The 8928-nt window shown below is 46.9% G+C and overlaps 1 protein-coding gene across 1 annotated transcript in view; it reads right to left on the bottom strand.

Moving 5' to 3' along the window:
* The window catches only part of dab1b (DAB adaptor protein 1b), a 123055-nt gene extending 116307 nt beyond the window's left edge, over positions 1-6748 (bottom strand). Inside the window, exon 1 of the mRNA XM_037682023.1 lies at positions 6569-6748. The gene's annotated coding sequence lies outside the window, so the exon portion shown is untranslated. The remainder of the gene's footprint in view (positions 1-6568) is intronic.
* Between the last annotated feature and the right edge of the window lie 2180 nt (positions 6749-8928).

Genomic DNA, 8928 nt, shown 5'->3' with positions numbered 1-8928 from the left:
TGACCTACAGAACCCTACAGAACCTCACTGACCTACAGAACCCTATTGAACCTCACTGACCTACAGAACCCTACAGAACCTCACTGACCTACAGAACCCTACAGAACCTCGTTGACCTACATAACCCTACAGAACTTCACTGACCTACAGAACCCTACAGAACCTCATTGACCTACAGAACCCTACAGAACCTCACTGACCTACAGAAGCCTACAGAACCTCACTGACCTACAGAACCCTGCAGAACTTCATTGACCTACAGAACCCTACAGAACTTCACTGACCTACAGAACTCTACAGAACCTCACTGACCTGCAGAACCCTACAGAACCTGACTGACCTACAGAACTCTACAGAACCTCACTGACCTACACAAGGTGAGGTCAGTGAACAAGGCCAGGCTGATTCTGGCGGATCCTGATCATTAAAATCCAAGTCAAAGTTTCTTTATTTGTCATGTGGTACATGTGGTGGAATGAAATTGTGTACACATGGTCCAAGTTACATCCAACAAAAGTACAAAATGTAAAAGAAAAACAGTAATAAGATCTAAGATATGAACTAAGAAAAACGTTAAACTAAAAATACGCTAAGCACTAGTAATACAAAAACAATACGCCGAACAGCAGCACGAACATGAGTCTGTGTGAGCAGATGATGACGAATGAACACAGCAGTATGAAATAAATCAGCAGTATGAGACCAGCTGCATGGCTAATCAGCAGCACATATCAACAATCTAGTGGCATTATTATTTGGGGGAGTGGTGGCGCAGAGGCTAGAGAAGTGGGCCTGTGATCCAAAGATCGCCGGTTCACGCCCCAACATCAAAATTGTGGGTGGGGTAGGTAAAACACCCACACTTGCCCCCACCCTCATTCGCCCCACCCTGGACCCATGAGCAAGGCCCTTAACCCCCACCATGTGCTCCCTAGACAGGTCTCTCTTTAAAATGAGTTCTCGTGGCTCAATGAGACTACCTGTATAAATAAAGGCTAAATGAAAAATTTATAGAGATTTTTCACAGTGATTATCCTGGTTAAGGATTTGTGATGGTGAGTTCAGGTTGCTTCCATCAGCAGGTGTCTGCTGCTCAGATGTAGAACGAACAGACTGAAGAACTCCTTGTAGTGATCAGGCTTTTCAGTGAACAGTGATGTTTTTGTACGGTTATTTTAATGTCTCAACGTCTGGTCTAGTATGGATGTTTTATGTGCCTGACTGTTAAACAAAGCACCCCTTGAAGATAACAAAGATTCTTGAACTTGAACTTGTAGGTTTGTTAGTTTAAATGAAAGATCACAGGACACCAGGATGGGAATAAGCAGGAACTAAAATGGTAAATGGACTGTTCTCACTGTATATAGCACCTCTCTACTTGATCAAGATACTCAAAGCTCTTTACAATCTGTTCTCTCATTTACCTCCACACACCCATTCATACAGCACTCTACTAAATATCTACAAGATAATCTGAATAACACTATTGGAGCAATCTCCCTGCTATGTCCAGCCTTCCCTTTGACCTGCTTTCTCTGGGGGCACATCTTCATTAGTGAATGGACTAAACGTCATGCGGCCATTAGCCAGATAAGAATTAAGACTTGATTTTAAAAGCTCATTAAAACTGCTTGACTACTCCAGCAACTGTAATTCTTCTGCTGAAGAATTTCCACTTCACTTTGAATATTTTTTCTAAAATAGGACAAAAACTATGACAGAACACAGGTTCAATCATGAAAATAAAGAGACAATTCATTGCAAATTGAAATTGAGTAAAAACTTAAAGAACAGCTAAATATAATCAAGCTTGTTCTAAAATCTGCTCCAATGGAGTCAAAGGAAATTCAAACCGCTCAGAGATTTTTACAGCAACTGCAACATGAAAACACAACAAGAATTTATTGTGGATTGGATCAGCTACTGTATATCCATCCATCCATTATTTTTACCCGCTTCTTCCTTTTCGGATCATGGGGGTCACTTGTGCCCATGTTTTGCATTCACTGTGAGAGGAGGGGGACACACTGGACAGGTCTTCAGTCCATCACAGGGACACATAAAGACAAACAAGACAAACAACCATTCACTCTCTCACTCACACCTAGAGACAATTTAGTTACCAATCAGACTAACATGCATGTTTTTGGTTTGTGGGAGGAAACTGGAGTACCTGGAGAAAACCCATGCATGCACGGAGAGAACATGCAAACTCCACCCAGAAAGGCCCCCAGTTGGGATTTGAACCGAGGTGACCTATACTCTACCAACTGAGCCACCGTGCTGCCCTGGATCAGTTACATCTCCCATATGTTTGATCTGTTATCATGAGCTAAAAAGAGACTCAACAAAGAACTCTTATTGGAGATGTTCGTGCACTCTAGTGTCCATCTTAAGCCTGCCTCTCACACTGCACTGCAGAGACAAGTGTCCAGTTTGTGTGTGGATCTGTGGACGTGTCCTCCAGCCAAGACAGCGAGTGAAGCTTAGGATCTGTTGCAAAACATCCTGAATAAGTAGATTATGAGATACCATTTGGCCAACTGGCTAAAGAAGCAGTGAACTTTGGCACCAGTCAGGATCCTAACAAGTATCTAACATGGGTTTTAGCTTCAGATGATGCCCAAGCTGCTGTAAGCATGAACTCCATGAAGGACCTGCACAGAGGGTGAGAGCATGATGTCACCAGCATCCTTCTCTACAACTGTCAGCTGTTTGCTTACAGCTAACAGACTGTTGGACTGCAGCAGCCTCACTCAGCCCATATGTAGGCTTGTTTATACGAGCATTCACGCATAATACTGGATCTGGATCATGTTGTTCACATGTTTCATATGTTGAGGATGACTCTCAGCTACTGCCGCACCCAGTGTTAGCTCAATAACAGTAACAGACTTAGAGCCCTTTTTTGTGTTTTCTGAAGTTAATTAGCTGTGACAGCCATCTTGAATCAGTTTGACTACAAAAGTTGATTAATAAAATTTGTTAAATGGTTCATAAGATGGGTGGCACAGTGGCTCAGTGGGTAAAGCTATTGCTGTTGCAGGTCGCTGCATTGAATCCCAGCCAGGGGCCTTTCTGGGTGGAGTTTGCATGTTCTCTCCGTGCATGCGTGGGTTTTCTCCGGTTACTCCAGTTTTCTCCCACAGACCAAAAACATCCATGTTAGACTGATTGGTAACTCTAAATTGTCTCTAGGTGTGAGTGAGAGAGTGAATGTTTGTTTGGCTCTATGTGTCCCTGTGATGGACTGGACACATGTCCAGGTTGTACCTGTGATGGACTGGCGACCTGTTCAGGTGTCCCCTACCTCTCACACAGTAATGGCTGGACATGGACATCAGTGACCCTTAGCAACCCAAAAAAAGAAGAAGGGGGTAAAGATGGATGGGTGGATGGTTGGTTCACATAATATTTTGCTAACAGACAGACAAACTACACACAAACAGACACAACAAGACCCATCATTGCCTGATGCTCTCAACAGGTTCTATGCACGCTTTGAAGACCCGAACAGACCAACCAGCACCAGATTCACCTCACCACCAGAAGAGGAGTTCCTCAGCGTGACTTCAGCTGAAGTGAGGAGTACTTTCAAAAGGAGTAATCCTCACAAGGCAACCGGTCCAAAAACATCCCCGGGAATGTGCTGAGAGACTGTGCCGATCAGCTTTGAGAGGTGCTGGCCAACATTTTTAACTTCTCTCTCACCCTGGCAACATTTCCCACCTGCCTGAAGACTGCCACCATTATCCCAGTCCCAAAGAGCTCTACAGTGACTGGTTTGAATGACTATCGGCCAGTGGCCCTCACCCCAACAGTCGCTAAATGCTTTGAGAGACTGGTCGTGACCCACATCAAAACAACCATCAACATCAGCGAGGACCCTCATCAGTATGCATACTGCAAGAATCAATCAACAGAAGACGCCATCTCCTTTGTGGTCCACACTTCTCTTCCCCACCTGGAGCAGAAGAACTCCTATATCTGTCTGCTCTTTGTGGACTTCACGTCTGCCTTGAGTACCATGGTCCCCCAAACCCTGATGGACAAACTAATCACACCAGGACTAAGCCGCTCCATTTGCAACTGGGTCCTGGACTGCAGTCTGTGAGGATCCACACCTTCTCCTCCTCCACCATAACCCTCAGCACTGGCTCCCCCCAGGGATGTGTGTTGAGCCCCCTCCTTTTCACTCTGCTCACGTATAACTGTGCACCTACCCATCCAGGCTGTCACATTGTGAAGATTGCAGATGATACAGCGGTGGTGGGATGCATCGCAAACAATGATGAGTTCAACTACAGGCAGGAGGTGGAACACCTGGAGAGCTGGTGCAGGAAGAACAACATTCACATCAATGTGAAGAAGATGAAGGAGATGGTTGTGGATTTCAGACGGAACAAACACACCTACCCTCCCCCCACTACACACACACACACACACACACACACACACACACACACACACACCATCACCACTGAACATAGGAGGATCTGCGGTGGAAGTGGTCTCCAGGTACAAGTACTTGGGTGTACACATGAATGACAACCTCAGCTGGAGCAACAACACCACCAGCCTGACCAAGAAAGTTCATCAGACTCTACTTCCTCAGGCGGCTGAGACGAGCTGGTCTGGGAAGCTCAGTCCTCACCTCCTTCTACAGGTGTGCAGTGGAGAGCATCCTGTGCTCCAGCATCAACGTGCGGCATGGAGGCTGCACAGCTGCAGAAAGAAAAGCTTTGCAGAGAGTGGTGAAGGCTGCACAGAAGTCTGTCGAAGTCAGTCTCCCCACCATCACAGACATCTACACCTCTAGATGCAGGAAGAGGGCCACCTGCATCATGAAGGACCCCACTCACCCAGCACACACACTTTTTGCCCCACTCCCCTCAGGAAGGAGGTTGAGGAGCATTAAGTGTAGAACCACTAGACTGAGGAACAGCTTCTACCCTGAGACTGTTAGACTCATGAATCTCTAACCAGGATAATCACTTTGAAAAAAAAAATCACTGTAATGCCACTTTGACTGATGATATGTGCTGCTGATTATCCATGCTGCTGATTATTTTATGCTGCTGATTATTTCATGCTGCTGCTGCTGTATTCATTCATCTCATCTCACCCAGACTCGTTCGTTCTGCTGTTGTTTGGCATATTCTTTTTCTTAATTTATTTATTGTATTCTTAGTTTAGCATATTTCTTAGTTTACATCTTAGATCCTTATTACTCTTTCTTTTACAATTAATATTTTTCCTGTTGTTGGATGTAACTGGGACCCTGAGTATACAATTTCGTTCCACCTCCTGTACCACATGCGATGTGAATGACAATAAAGAAACTTGAATAGTACCCTGATACTTGATAATACCTTGATAGTTACCTGTGCCTGAGTAAATATAGACATGAAGTTGTCTCTTATTGATCAGTGACTCATACAAGTTTTGTTCATCAAGATTTAACTGCATATTTTAAGAGTTTTTCGTTTCTACTTGTGTTTTTATTATATTGACCTTTATTAAACCAGACTAGGTTCAGGCCGGGGTCTGAAGGCAGCCTAATATGCATGTTACTGAACTGTGGGAGGAAACAGGAGTACCCCGAGAAAAACCCCACATATATTAGGGCAATCACAGGCCAGCCAGGCAGAGTCCAAATGTGTCTTCTCATGAGGTATGGGTGCAAGTGACCAAGGAAAGCAGGACTGGACCTGGAGGCACAGCCACTGTTGCACTGCAGCAACCAGACTCAGCTCCTGTAGGCCTGTTCATGGAGCAGTCACCCAGAAAACACAGTGCGTCTTGGGAGACATATGGCGTAATGAACTGCTCATATTCAGTTTGACCAGAGGAAGAGGGCTGGAAACAGCTAATCTAGACCAACTCTCAGAAGAGAATAAAACAAGTCCAAACACATTAAATCCTTAACATTAATAGTAGAATTTATATCGTTTTAATAAAATATATATTTTAATGGGGAGTGTAAAGGTTTTAGCCTTGGTTTTTCCAGATTAAAATCGGATTATGAGATTTGATCAAAGTATTTTTTTTATCTGGAAAACCTCCAACAGTCATTTCAGACGCCCGCAGGATTCCGCGACCATTCGTGCGCATCACGAGCCGTCGGTCAGGCAGGGGACTGTTTGTGGTTCTGAGAGGACCTGACACGTCGTGCCGTGCCGTGCCGTGCCTCCATCCACAGGTCGTCGGTGCAGAAACCCCCCGCACTAAAATGAACCCATTGACCAACGCGTGCGTCATCATCCAGACATCGGAGCTCCGGAGCGCGTGAACGCGCAGTTCTTACAAGTCTTACCGTGCGTGTCTTCATTTAAATATTCTCATGAGCCTTTTTCTGTACTTTTGGACTGCATCGTGCCTGAAGGTCTAAATAAATAAAATAAATAAAAAAACGTCTCATTTCCAGTGAGGAGCAGGTTGTTGGACCGGGGGACAAACCGTCCATCATCTCTGACTCAGAATGTCCCTGTCTCCGTCCTCAGCCCTGACACGTCCCCGGCTCGGCCTCTTATCCTCCACACTTTTTAAAGACTGACATGTCTCTTACCTGTCCTCAGCCGGAGTGTCCCCTTCCTGCTTTTTAATCCACATCTGTGTCCTCCATCATTTGTGCGCTCCATTTGTCCTCCAAACGAAGGAGGGACGGGAAGTCAGGGAAGAAGAGAGACGGGGGGAGGAAGCGTGTCTAAGAAAATCCATGTCTTGGTTCCATCCACGCGATGAAAAGGTCCCCACTGGTTCTAAAATCCCGTAAAAGCAGAACCTCTTGAATGTTCTTGTTCCGTGCGCGGCTGAAGTTGCCTGGTTACCCTGCTGCTCCTTCAGGGAGGCTGGAGCAGCATCCAGCATCCAGCGGCCAATCACAGCGGCAGACCCCCCCTCCCACACACACATGAACTGTTCTCTGCTCCAGCGGTCCACTTTCAGCTCAGAATGAGGGGAGGGGGCGGAGGAAACTGGGCCCCCGCTGACGAAAAGGGAAAATTAAAATGCACAGAGAATAAAAAGAGAGAGGGGCTCCGTTGGAGGGATAATATGGGGGGTGGGGGGCATATGGGGGGATTAAACGTTTAGAAAAATAAAGGATTCTGAGGAGTGTGTGTGTGTGTTTGTGTGTGTGTGTGTGTGTGGGGGGGGGGGGGGGGCAGTTCTCACAGACAGAAGTGAATCATTTTCCAGCTAAACTTCAGTGAAGCACTTCTTCAATCTGCCGTTTGATTTCTGACCCCTCCCCATCCATCAGGGTAATTGATCATCTCTCCTTTAAGCAGTCATCCATCAGGCAGGAGCCCCCACCACCAGCCCCCCTCCCTCACCCCTGCCCCTCTGCATTTACCTCAACTGTATCGATTTCAACTCCACCCCTCCCTGAAACGATGAAAGGTGTAAGGAGCGTGCCAGGTTCAATGAATCCACACTGCATGTGGGGAGGGGGTACTGAGCCCCAGCCTTGATGGTCTGCTCACTCAAGGAGAGCTTGGGGGGGGGGGGGGGGGGGGGTGTCCTTCATCCAGGTCCAGACCACATTTCAGCAGGTCTGGATGGTGTTGATACTGGCTGCAGGCAGGCCCCCACTGGGTGTTGTGCAGGGCTGCTGGAGCATTATGGGAGAACAGGTGGGGGTCCCAACAGCTAGAGGATAAGCTCCTGAAAAGAGACAACAGAGCACAGGATGAGGGTGATGGTGGTGGTGGTGGTGGTGTGTGTGTGTGTGTGTGTGTGGGGGGGGGGGTGACCCACATGTTGGGAGCGCACATGCACAATGGAGAACTTACCAGAAGCCTCATGTATGAGACCACAGCTTTCAGACTGAACATTGGTGCACGGACCAGTTCAAGAATCTGGTTTGTCAAACTGCACGTTTCTGCTCACCTTTCCTTCATGCATCCTGATGACGCCACGCCTCCATTTTAACATGAAAACAGATGCAGAGATGTCCTTCAAGGTGGAGTTCTCACACAGAGACACTCAGGAGCTTGATGCAGCTTCTTTATTAACAAGTCCAGAAACATGGGTGCACGGTGGCTCAGTTGGTAGAGCTGCCGCCGCTCAGCGAGCAGGTCGCCAGATCAAATCCCAGCCCGAGGCCTTTCTGGGTGGACTTTGCATGTTCTCTCCGTGCATGTGTGGGTTTTCTCCAGGTACTCCAGTTTACTCCCACAGACCAAAAACATGCATGTTAGTCTGATTGGTAACTCTAAATTATCTCTAGGTGAGTGAGAGAGTGAATGGTTGTTTGTCTCGTTTCCCTGTAATGGCCTGGAGACCTGTCCAGGCTGTCCCCTGCCTCTTGCACAGTGATTGCTGGATTAGGGTACCAGTGACCCCCACAACCCGAAATGGAAGAAACGGGTAAATTTAATGGATGAATGGATGTAAGTCAAGAAACAAGACTGGAGCATGAACAGAGTGTTTCAGTCGAGGTGTGAGGGAGTTTATTTATCAGGTCATCATCGGGACCAGTCCATACAGCTGTCAGGGCACGACTCAGCACGACTAAGAAATACCTGATCAGTGTTTGGTCAACACGATCCATGAATATGCGCAGCCTCTCAGGTCTTCTGTTGGTGATGTCCTCCTGCAGCCCCACACTGTCTCTGATCCACAATTAACACAACTTTAGCTGCTTTTAATGGACATGTTTGACTGTCTGCACCTTGTGGCCCTGAGGAGTCATCACAGGTGAGGTGTTCTGGATTCATTTGAGGATCTAACACTGTTTTCTTCTCAGTGAAGATGAGGCTCCGCTTAGATAATTCGCACACACTTTATGCTGCTCACCTGTCTGTTCTCCTCACCTGTCTGTTGTCCTCACCTGCCTGTTCTCCTCACCTGTCTGTTCTCCTCACATGTCTGTTGTCCTCACCTGTCTGCTCTCCGCACCTGTCTGCTCTCATCACCTGTCTG

The sequence above is a fragment of the Nematolebias whitei genome, chromosome 9 (assembly GCF_014905685.2).
Source record: "Nematolebias whitei isolate Nwh7 chromosome 9, NemWhi1, whole genome shotgun sequence".
NCBI lineage: Eukaryota > Metazoa > Chordata > Actinopteri > Cyprinodontiformes > Rivulidae > Nematolebias > Nematolebias whitei.
This window is presented reverse-complemented; position numbering and strand designations above follow the sequence as displayed.